Source organism: Papaver somniferum, unplaced genomic scaffold (assembly GCF_003573695.1).
Source record: "Papaver somniferum cultivar HN1 unplaced genomic scaffold, ASM357369v1 unplaced-scaffold_188, whole genome shotgun sequence".
NCBI lineage: Eukaryota > Viridiplantae > Streptophyta > Magnoliopsida > Ranunculales > Papaveraceae > Papaver > Papaver somniferum.
Genome location: NW_020628596.1, coordinates 13,178 through 25,186, shown reverse-complemented (window position 1 = coordinate 25,186; position 12,009 = coordinate 13,178). Strand labels below are relative to the sequence as shown.

At 36.7% G+C, this 12,009-nt stretch overlaps 1 long non-coding RNA gene across 2 annotated transcripts; it reads right to left on the bottom strand.

The window, feature by feature from the left end:
- Positions 1 to 6,887: 6,887 nt before the first annotated feature.
- Positions 6,888 to 10,068, bottom strand: LOC113338208. 2 transcript variants are annotated; one of them, XR_003354675.1, is made up of 2 exons: positions 9,638 to 10,068; positions 6,888 to 9,301 (listed from the first exon to the last, which is right to left on the bottom strand). It is a non-coding gene; the product is annotated as an uncharacterized LOC113338208 (long non-coding RNA). The 2 variants fall into 2 exon arrangements; XR_003354674.1 differs by having other exon boundaries at positions 9,735 to 10,068.
- Between the last annotated feature and the right edge of the window lie 1,941 nt (positions 10,069 to 12,009).

Below are 12,009 nucleotides of genomic sequence, written 5' to 3'. Positions count from 1 at the left end.
TTTACTAAAGCCTAATTGGCAAACACACCATAATCACCATGACTTCTCCTAGATATCGCAACTACAGCGTTAGGCCACAAAATAGCTTTCTTGTAAGTAAAAGGGAAACGGCTGGTCAAACAAACAAACAGCATATCCCTCTACGAACGACAAAGTTCCACCAGAGTTTTAGACTTGATGGGCTATTATGTATGTTCGATCACAGTCTCTTTAGGAAATGTGTTTTACAAGGATTACTAAATCGAATCCTAGTCAAATCAAGATTTAGGAGGTTTCTCCTAATTCAGCAAGTCTTTGAACGCATATAAATACTAACCCCATTCTCTCGCAATAACACATTACCAGCAGTATTTTGTTGCCTTTTAAGTGTTTGCCTATTGGTTTTTTCGCTGTTATTCGACATGAATACATTCAAAGCACCATCTCCATTCCCAACCAACGAAGAAATAAAGTCATTCCATGCCATAGATCGTGGTTTGTACAAACGCTTAGTCATTGACTTAGGTCAAGACATGATTCTCAGCATGAAAGCTATTTCCTTTTGGATGTGGCTCGAAGAGGTTGGATTTCCAAACAACATCGTTTCAAGGTTGCTAAAGATAGGTGATACTGAACTATCACTAATATTTGGTGAAGCTGTTGGTTGCCTCAAGTGTATCGAATCATCTACGCTTCCATTCTCTTCTCCAACAGCAAATAATGTCATTGAGATTCCATTAACTAAAGCTCTGGTGTCTCCCATGGGAATCAACGTAACAAGGGTATATCAAAACAGGGATAGCGCGCGCATAAGAATCAACCACACTGTGAATCAAGTCTTTTCTGTGGCTTTTGACGATATCATTCAGCAAGCAGTGCGAAATAATCGGCAGCATAATCCTTCTCAATCGGTTCCGTCAGCAGCTACTCATCATGTGTCGAATGGAAATCAAACCTCTATTTGGCTGGAGGGTTTACATCTTATATAGAAAATCCCTCACTTTGGGGAATCCTTCTATTTTGATTCTTTGAAGTCATAAAACAATAATTTTCATAACCAGGTAATATACATATCCATGAATGATATATGTATTTAGCTGACTGATCCCTGCTACCTAAAAACTTAGATTAAAAGGAAGAGCTTTAGGGTTATACCTATTACATGCAATAACTTTCATGTAATAAATTTTTTTATTATTACTTTATTGTTTTGTTTTGAAACAATCTGCATGCAGTTGGAAATTTTATTTTAGTTATGTTATTTTGGATTAATTAGAAACTGTTGATTGTGTATGTTCATAGTCTTGTGAGCTTACTCGACCCAAAGTGTCTAACTAGCTACTTTTAATCAGAAAAAAAGACTGGATAGTGACTCAGTATGAGTTTGATATTACAACTCGTGTGTAACTAGGTAATAGGCAGGTCACTTCTTTAATTAGGGTTTGGGCAGTTTTTCCTGATTCATTCATTAACCTCATTCTTTGCCAGACGAGATCATACTGAACGTACTTTCACGTTTAAATACGGTCTCAATCTGGCTAGGAATGCATGTTAGTATGGCTGCAGAAGATATTCGTCCTTTGGTCGTTACACACCCGTGTCGCATATATCATTGACTTGAATCGGACGACTGAACCTCATTTTCTTGTAAGACATTTATACTATGATAGTATGATGATATGAATTGGAAAAAAGCTCTGACATTTACGGAACTTAATTTAATGATTCCTACTAATATATGTTGAACCAACAGTCTGTTCCTGTAATGATATCGAAGAACCCATCCATATATATGTAATCCCTTTAACCAATTGCAGGGAACAAAGATGGATCAGTGGTGGATCATGTGGTGTTTAGCACTCACCACAGTGCCAAATTCCATTTCTAAAGAACTTCAAATTCGGTTGAGTTTAATAACTTGTGCAACATGCTGCAATTGACTAGTACCAATCCTTTCATTTTCTTGCCTGCTCAACCTAGTAGTATATTATGGAAATTTTCACCCACAAAAGGCTTCTTAGTCAGGGACTGTTACTTAGGGTTAGGGTTACTAAAAGATAGGCTATCAAATCTCTCCATTTTTCACAATTTCTTTTTTATGCTGCTCTCAAATTCCTACTAAAATTTGATTCTTCATTTGGCAAATTATTCTACACAAAATCGGTAGTAGAGACACTCTTGCTGAGAGAGGTACTGTCACCTAAGGTCTTTGTGGCCTCTGCAATAATGCTAATGAAACATCCGCATCTCGTGTTGCATTCACTTTAGAAGTGTGGAGGGATTTAATTCCAGTGGTTCCAAGATGGCAATGGACATTGCCTGGTACAATTACTCTTTTGGTGGACGAGTGGATCTAATTGATCTAATTACTCTTCTGCTTCACGCAATACTTTGGTTAGTCTCGAAAGGACGAAACCATAGAAATTTCTCCGGCAAGTCGCAACCCCCTAAACAACTAGTGTGTAGTTACTGTAGTGTAAAAGGAGCAGTTTTTTCTTGGCTCAAGGTGTTCCATCCAGAAAATCTCTCTCTTTTACTGATCTAGTGTTGGGATAGCCTTTTTGATTGGCGACCACCGTAAAAAAGTTCCTTTCTTCTGTTGACTTGATGTCTAGACTCGAGAGTGAGTTATTCTTTAGTTCCTCTCGGCTCAGTTGATCTTCGAGTCTTTATTGTAACATTATGTGCGCTATTTTTAATTTTCAGTACATCTCAAGAAAATTAGATTCTGAACCAACATCCTTCAGCCTTAAGGTATACTCTAAAGTATATGTGTTGTGCCTTTTGCTGGTGTAAAATGACAGTCAGCCCATGACCTTTTCTACTTCTTTTATTTTGATGGGAGCACTTCTTTTTGACTGTGTAATTTCATGAAGTTATCCCTTATTCACTGATTATATATATTGTAAGTTTGCAACTGGTTATCAATGATAATACGGGGTAAAGAACCACTACAAAAAAGAAGGCCTCTTGGGACGGCCAAAAAAACGTCCCAAGAGGACAAAAAACCGTCCCAAGAGGTATTAGGGACCGTCCCCTGTTCCACCGTCACTAATACTATTTGGCCATGTTTTCTTTTTGGGACGGACATATTTTAGCCTTGATTTAAATATTTTATGACTATTAAGGATGGTCAGGCCATCACCGTCCCAAATATCCTTCATTAGGGACGGTTTTCTCAAAACAGCCGTCCCTAGAAGCTACTTGTTTTGTAGTGAACATATAAACGCGTGGTTGTTATTGTCAAGATCATACTGGAAGATCAGAAGTTAATTAATTTGAATACTGCGTATTTGGCAGAGTAAACTGCTATAATTACTATTGTCAAAAATTTAATGTTTTCCGAAATTGGATTTGCCATATACAAGGATTCATGGAACCTCTATCCAGGACTTGCCATATACAAGGATTCATGGAACATATATCCGCTAGTCCAGATTTGAAAATTCAAATTGGCAGGAGAATCTTTACCTACTCTTATCTCATGGTTTACAAAATATATTCGTTGTTCCGGCATTTAAATTTTTACTTTTTGTCTTGAAATGGAGTTGCCAAATCAATCTATATTCATGAAAGATATAGCTGTCCGGTGATCCATATTTGAAAATTTGAATGGGCGGGAGAAAATCTTTACAAATTTAGGAATTAATTTACACTTTAGTGTTTTAGGCATTTAATACGGATTTGCCATAGAGAATGGTTCATGAACCCTGTAGGCTATAAGATGTGTATGACTTGGAGATGAACTATCTTGTGCATTGTTCCAAGTCAGACAATGGAACATGATGAACAAGAAAAGTTAGAGCACATCCTGTTGTTCACCATACCCATCAATCATTTTCTTATTCATCATGTTCCATTGTCCGGCTTAGAGCAAAAAATCTCTCTCCCTCGCTACCACTTTCACTATCTCTTTTTTGGCAGACTGAAGGAATATTCTGCAGCACCCTTTCAAGATACGCTAAGTTACTTTCTCAATTCTTGTCTGCTTTGGCACACCCTTTTTTTTCCTTTTGGTTGATTTTTCATGTAACCAATAGGCGACCATTAGAAGTTATATTTATGAGTTGCTGAATTTTAATTTTTTTCTTTTTTTATGTTCATGCGTATGGATAGTTAAGTTTATCCTAGCTGTGATTGTATGTTGTGATCTAATGTTTCCATTCAATTCAATTTACAGATGCAAATCCTTCTAAGAAACCTGTCTGCCAAGCATGTTGGCTTAGAGGTAGTTGAGATTTCAATATTGATAATAGCCTTAAGTCTAAGGATAAGACTAGGAAGGATTTCCGGAAGATCAGCCACGTTTGGTTTTTGGAGAAACATAATTTCTTGTGGTGCACGGTCTGCATAATATCTTTTTACAAGAAGGAAATTGCCAAGTTACTTCTGCGGAAAAAAGTTATGTTCCATCAGCTTTAATAAATGATGGCAAGTCCTTGGATTTTCATCTTAAAAGGAATCGGGAGAACTTATTTCTATACCTTGTACTTAGTTGTGCATCAGTTTTTTGTTGCCGTTCTTCACCAAAATTGGAGGCTCTTGTAAGTACACTCAAATCGTTTCACATCATTTTTTTGTTGTTGTAAATTAAACCTTTTGTTCTCAACATTTTTTTTTGATCGATAAAAAGAATGATGTATTAAAACAAAGAAACAGCTACACAGGTGAAAATAGTCACCTCAACCACCCAAAGAGGACAACTCTAACAAAAACTAGAGCCCCAAGAACAACATAAGCAGAAAAAACAAGACAGCTCAAAGCTAAGAGCCCCTACAAAACAAACACAACACAATCAAGGAGGATCGAAAAATAGCTTTTCCCAATTGGCGACTACTTCGTCAGAATGAATACTCGAGAAACCCGGTTCCATAGACGCCCAGTAAAAAGTTTGAATTTTAAATTTTTAATGTTAGCAATTATAGAAGAGAACTGCAGACTTTGGCCGTTGAAAGTCCGCTTGTTTCTTTCGATCCACAAGTTCCACATAATACTAGTGGGAATCTTTTTCCAAATTTCCTTCCCTAGAGGAGTAAGACCAGCTGTATTACAATTAGAGATGACATCCAAAATAGATTGATGTGGAGTAAGGACTACTCTTCTTGCACCATTTTGAAAGAAGCTCCATATTCTAGAGGGAAAAGAAGCTCCATATTATTTTCTGCATGAGTGCCACAGAAAATGCAAGAGTTGGAATTGGCGAGCCATTAGGATTAATAAAAGCAGAGCCCTTTTTCTGTAAATTGGTGAGAGTTGGAGACGGTTCAGCACGGCCTGCCAAAGGAAGAATCCATGCTTCATAGGCCATTTCATCGACCAAATTTTCTTTTGGGGGAAAGAATTATCACCTGCCACCAAATTAACTTCAAGCGCATAGGCAGACTTCACCGAAAAAATACCGCTTTTATGACCCACCCAAACCATTTCATCCTCTTCGTCTTAATTAAAATGAACAACTTCCAACATAGGTAAAGCGATAAGAAGCTCCTGAATTTCATGATCATACAATCTTCTTCTGTTATTGAGACCTAAATCCCAAAAGAAACCACCTTCAGCAGAAACCCTCACATCTAGTAAGGAAATGTTCTTAGTACTTGAAAAAGCGTAAAGAGAAGGACAGAGAGCAGCAAGGATTCCTTCACTACACCATTTGTCTTCCCATAATCTAATCGAAGAACCGTTTCCAATTTTGAATTTGTATGTCCCCAAAGAAAGTGTTTGTCACTGAGTTGATGTGCCTCCAAATGCTAACCCCGTATGGATCTTTTGTATCTTTTGTTCTCCACCTAGAGTTCCTATCACCATACTTTCCTGCTATCACTTCTCTGTTATTCCAATTGCGAATCCTAGGCATTTTGACGGCATCGGTTTCAATTTAGTCTCTTGGTTAACTTGATGTCACAGCAGTTTCATTTTCTTGGGGATCAATGATTCAATAAAAATGAAGCTCTAATTTCTTCTTAACCCAGGTATATATGACTCTGTATTTTTCAGTTGAGAGAATATTTCTAGATTTGAAAGCACGTGTGATCCCGAAGCAAGTTCATCATAGATTTATGATCTTTAAAAACTGAGCTTGATAGCATTACAGTTCCATGGTGGGAAGAGCTTCCTACACATTGGGTAATCGGATTTATGTTTCTTAGCTTATTTTTGTGTAATATGTATTGATTTAGTAAATACAATTTGTGATTTGAGAAATGAATTTTTTTTTTTTTGTTTTCTTGGGGATTGGCAGGTAAATGTAAGCATTGCTATCTTTCCCATGTCGAAGAAGTATAATGACGGGTTCTCTTCCACTGTTGTATTAACTAATTTAAAGGCTTCAGTCTTCTAACTCCTAAACCCCCCTCGAGAGAGAGGCTTGCACATAGACTTCAAACCAACCCAATGATGCTTTTGTTCTCAACATCGTTATTACTTGCGCACATTTCATTGAACGGTTAAGGATTTGTAGGTGTCACAAGACTGATGAAAGTAGGACATGGTATTAAATGATGCAAATGATGGTGCAGACATCAAGAATCTGAAACATGAAGTGGTATTAGTGGCGCTGAAAATGATAACCAAATCTACACATTTAATTTATTCTTTGGTAAGAAACTACACTTGGAACATGTGATTGGTCTAATTTTGGTAAGGGCATTAACTCTCCATTGGTTAGGCTTTCCAACCGCTTCCCAAGGAGCATCCTCTGAAAATTCTACAAAAACGTTGCGAAGAAGACAAAAGAATCTATAAACATGTGGCATTGCTGGGAGACTGTCTTTGTTTAAGCTATTGGTTTCGAACATGGTCCAATGGACACATATATGGGTCATGCAAGATTATGGAGTGCAAAATTCCTGGACTAAGCGATTTACCATTTTTACATTGATTAACTATCACTGCGTTAAACCAATTAGGTCTTTTGAAAATGGTGATATTCTACTGGACACATGGACGGAATTAATTGTATGTGATCTAATTGCTCAACTCAATTCAATTTACAGATACAAATCCTTATAAGAAACCTATCTGGGAAGCACATTGGCTTGGAAATAGTGGAGAGTTCAACATTGATAATAGACTTTGGATCAAGACAGGGAAGGATTTCCGGATAATCCGCCACGTCTGGTTTTTGAAAAAACTCTTGACGACTATAAAATTGAGACTTTGTCTTCTGGTTATCATAATGGAGCCTCGGTGCTCATGGTCTGCATGCATAATATCTTTTTACATGAAGAAAATTCTCTAAGTATTGGAGGAGTAAAATACCGCACATGTTAGTAATCACGCGAAGTAAAGAATACAATCTAAGCGAAGAGCATCGCACACAATAAAGTTGAGATGACGCACCAGATGATGTCAACAAAGTCACGAGTAAAGTGCGAAGAACTGTGCGAAGAGATATTCTATGCGAGGATGAGCGAATGTGTCGCATAGTGATCCTGAAAATAGTGGGTTTCTTAGTTGTCATCCACTATGTAAAATCTTATATAAAGGAGAGAAATCATTACTTGTGAGGGAGTTCTGGAGTGAGTCTTGGTCAAGAAATAGAAACAGAAAGTAAATCTAGGGAAAATAGATCATTGTAATAGTTGGATCAATCTTTGTAATTCTATCTACATTTCATATAATAAGAAGATGGTTACCTAAATTCTCATTTAGTGATAGTGGAACGTAATTGTAAGATTTATGACAACTACATTTTTGGCGCTAGAAACAACTCTGGATGATAATTCTTGTTAATAGATCTGAAGTTCTTAGGGAAATTAAGGAAGAATCATAAGGGATCCATGAAGAGAAGACTCATACTAATTCAAGGAAGAGGCAGAGATATACAGTGTAATAACATAATTATAGTATCAATTTCTGAGGCAGATTTTCAAGCAACAGTAACAGGGAGAATTCATAAAACAAATTACGAAGGTAAGAAGATAGAGACGGTAGACAAAGAATTTAATTACAAGATTGAGAAAAGGTGAAAATTTCCTTTGCAGCGGATGAAATTCCAGAAGAAATTCCAGAGAAATCGTTATGAGAATATTACTGGGAGAGGTTCAAACAAAGATAACACTGTGTGTGATTGACATTGAGTCACCATACAACATGTTGTTGGGACGACCATGGGTACATGGACTAAAGGTCGTAGCTTCAACATTACATCAATGTATTCCCTATTCCAAGCGGTATAGGTAAAATCAAAGGAGATGTTAAGGTTGTGAATACTTGTAATCAAATAGATGTGCGAAATTATGAAGGGAGAGCAAAGAAGCGAAAGGATCGATGGATAAAAGCAATAGAACAAAGGAAAGAAGAGGAATTTCGAATATACATGATAAGAGCGAAAGAGGGAAAAGGAATACCAGGCGAAGAACCAGCGGAGGAAGGTGGACAAATTAAAGAAATTAAGAAACCAACACCTATGAGGGAACCAAAAGCGAATTTTACTGCAGCGGAACCAGCAAATGAAATAAATATAGGAACTGGAGAAGAACCAAAAATTTAAAGAATTGGAACTAAAATGGATAAAGAAGAAGAGGAAAAAACGATAAGCATTCTGCGAGAATATAATGATATTTTCGCATGGAGTATGAAAGAAATGTCAGAAATAGCTCCGTCTGTCGCATGTCATAAATTAGACATTAAGAAGAATGTAAAGCCGTTCAAGCAAAGGACAAGGAAGATTGCAACTGACTATCATCCTAAAATAGAAGCAGCATTGCAGAAGATGTTAGATGCAGGAATTATAAGGGAGGCAAAATATCCAGAGTGCATAGCAAATATGGTGGTGGTACCTAAAAAGAACATCGGAATTAGGATTTCCATAGATTTTATAGATCTAAACAAAGCGTGCCCTAAAGACAGCTTCCCTTTACCCGACATACCTCAAATGGTGGAATCGGCATCAGGGAATGATAGAGTCACAATGTTAGATGGGTATAAAGGCTAGAATCAAATTTCTTTGACAGAAGAAGATCAAGAACACACTGCTTTCTTCGCACCAGGAGGTTTATATTGTTACACGAAAATGCCATTTGGATTGAAGAATGCAGGTGCAACTTATCAAAGAATGGTGCAGAAAGTATTCGAAAAAAATGGATACATAAAACATTAGAAGTCTATGTAGATGATATGCTAACTAAAAGCAAAGAGGCGAAAGATCATGTTGATGATTTGCGATCAATATTTGAACAAATGTGAAAATTCAATATTAAAGTAAACCCAGAAAAATGTGTAATTGGCGTATCATCAGGAAAAAATTTAGGATATATTATATCCAAGGAGGGAATACAAGTTGATCCGGAGATGGTACAAGCGATTAGAGATATGCCACCACCTGCGACAGTCAAAGATGTTCAAAAGTTAAATGGATTGATAGCATCATTGGGAAGATTTATTGCAAGATCTTCGGACAAGTGTAAACACTTTTTCAATATACTAAAGAAGGTGACCAAATTTGAATGGACAATGGAGTGCGACAAAGCATTGCAGAGCATAAAATTATTTGGTAAACTTATCTATTATGCAAAAGGCAAAGAAGGGAGAAGAATTGTTATTATACCTAGCATCAACATATCATGCATTGAGTGAAGTACTGTTACGTTCAGATGAAGGTGTAGAAAAAACAATATATTACATAAGCAAAACCTATAACTCGGCAGAGAAAAATTACTCAAAAATTGAAAAGTTGATTCTCGCACTGGTATATGCATCATTCAAGCTTCACATTTATTTTCAAGCTCACAAAATTAAAGTATTAAAAAGAGTACCAATTGAAAACGCAATGAAGAATTCGAAGAGGTTAGGAAGAATAGAGAGGTGGAATGCACAATTAGGAAACTATGAGATTGGTTATGAAATTTTATCTTCACCAAAGTCTCAAGTTACCGCAGAGTTTCTTGCAGAATTTCCAATAGAAGAAGATGAATATGTAGAAGAAATGATGGAGGTGGATGAAGAACATGGAAATCCTAATGATTTATTAAATGAGCGAAATCCAAACAGATGAGAGATATTGGTGGATGGATCCTCCAATGGAGAAGGAAATGGAATTGGTATTGTATTCATTTCACCAACAAGAGCGATACTGGCTTACTCATTCAGATTGGACTTCGCATCCACAAATAATGAAACTGAATATGAAGCAGTCATCCATGCATTAAGGATAGCAATTGAAATAAAGATTGAGGATGCGCGAATAACTAGTGATTCCCAATTGGTAATTCGTCAGATAGAAGGCACATATAGTACCAATGAACCATCTTTGCAAAAATATAGGAAGTTGGTTATGGATTTAGCAATGAAAATTCCAAAAATAAGCTGGAGACATATAAGGAGAAAAGATAATAGACTTGCAGATGCATTGGCGTTCATACCATCAATGTTAGTAGATCTGGTTGCAAGGGATATAAAAATACAAACATTATTGTTACCATCTATCGAAAAGGGTAAAGTGCAAACAAATGTGATGATCATAGAGGATACACTAGAAGAAAATGTGAGCGAAGAGAAGGATTTAAGAACTGAGATACACTGTTATCTAGAGAATGGAGAATTGCCGAGGAAAAAATTAGAAGCACACAAATTAAAGAGTTATGCGACAAATTATGAATTAAGGGATGGTGTTATTTATAGAAAATCATTTCTTGGACCTTCGCTCAGATGTCTTACGCGAAAGGAGGGAATCGAAATTCTAAAGGCATTACACTATGGCGATGTTGGCAACCATAGTGGAGGAAGATCACTCGGATATAAAGAAAAAATAAAGGGCTATTACTGGCCATATATGCATGAAGATGCAAAACAAGTTTCGAGGAGATGCGAAGAATGTCAACGTCATGGCAAGAAGATACATGCACCTGGGGATATGCTTAATACATCAACAATTGTATGGCCCTTTGGAAAATGGGGAATAGATATTGTTGGACCATTTATACCAGAAACGGGTCAAAAAAATTCCTAATTGTCGCAACAGACTATTTCACTAAATGGGCAGAAGTAAAAGCAGTTCAACATATTCGCGATAAATACATCTACACATTCATTTTTGAAAATATTATATGCAGATTTGGCATTCCTGCACAATTGGTGTCTGATAATGGGAAGCAATTTGAAGGCGAGAATATAACAATGCTGCTCAATGCGTTCAAAATATTATATGCAGATTTGGCATTCCTTTGTATCCTCAAAGTAATGGACAAGTAGAAGCTACAAACAAAACAATCGCAGACAACCTGAAGAAAAATTAGAAGGTCACAACAAAGGATGGTGCGAACAAGTACATAATGTAATATGGGCTTACAGAACTACAAGAAGAGAAGCAACAAGAATTTCGCCCTTCTGTTTGACATATGGAGTTGAGGCAGTGCTACCAACAGAAGTTATCATCCATACCACAAAGAGAGAAGCTTGGGAAAAGAATTTAAGTGTGGATTTGATCTTAACAAAATTGGATGATTTGGAGGAAGTAAGAGAAGTCACTTTGCAGCACATGGGAAATTATCAAAAAAGGATAGCTCGAGAATACAACAAGCGGGTTAAAATAAGAGAATTCCAACCAGGCGACTTAGTGCTACGCGAAATTCTAGTGTATCAAAAGGAAAAGATGGAAAATTGGAGAAAAGCTGGGATGGACCTTATATAATAAAAAGAATAATTGGAGAGGGAGCCTATGAATTAATGGATCCTTAAGGACGAAATACAGGTCGTAAATTAGATCGACCTTGGAATAGGCAGTTCTTGAAAAAATATTATCCATAGCCACTTGCGAATCAACTCGCATGGATAAACAGTTAAAAGTCTGTAAGTTCATATTTTTGAACAAGAGCCTGTAATGCGAATATTTCTCTTGAAAGTTAAGAAATTTATAATAGCAAACTAAGACCTTGATACAAGGCTACAAAAAATGATATTTATTATCAGATTGACTAGGAATCCGAATGTGGCGTGCACCCTAGTTCGCTCATATGCAAGAGGAAATATAGTAAGACCTATCGCACGTCATAATTGGAAAGACCTAGAAGGAATGACTCAAGGGAAGGCTAC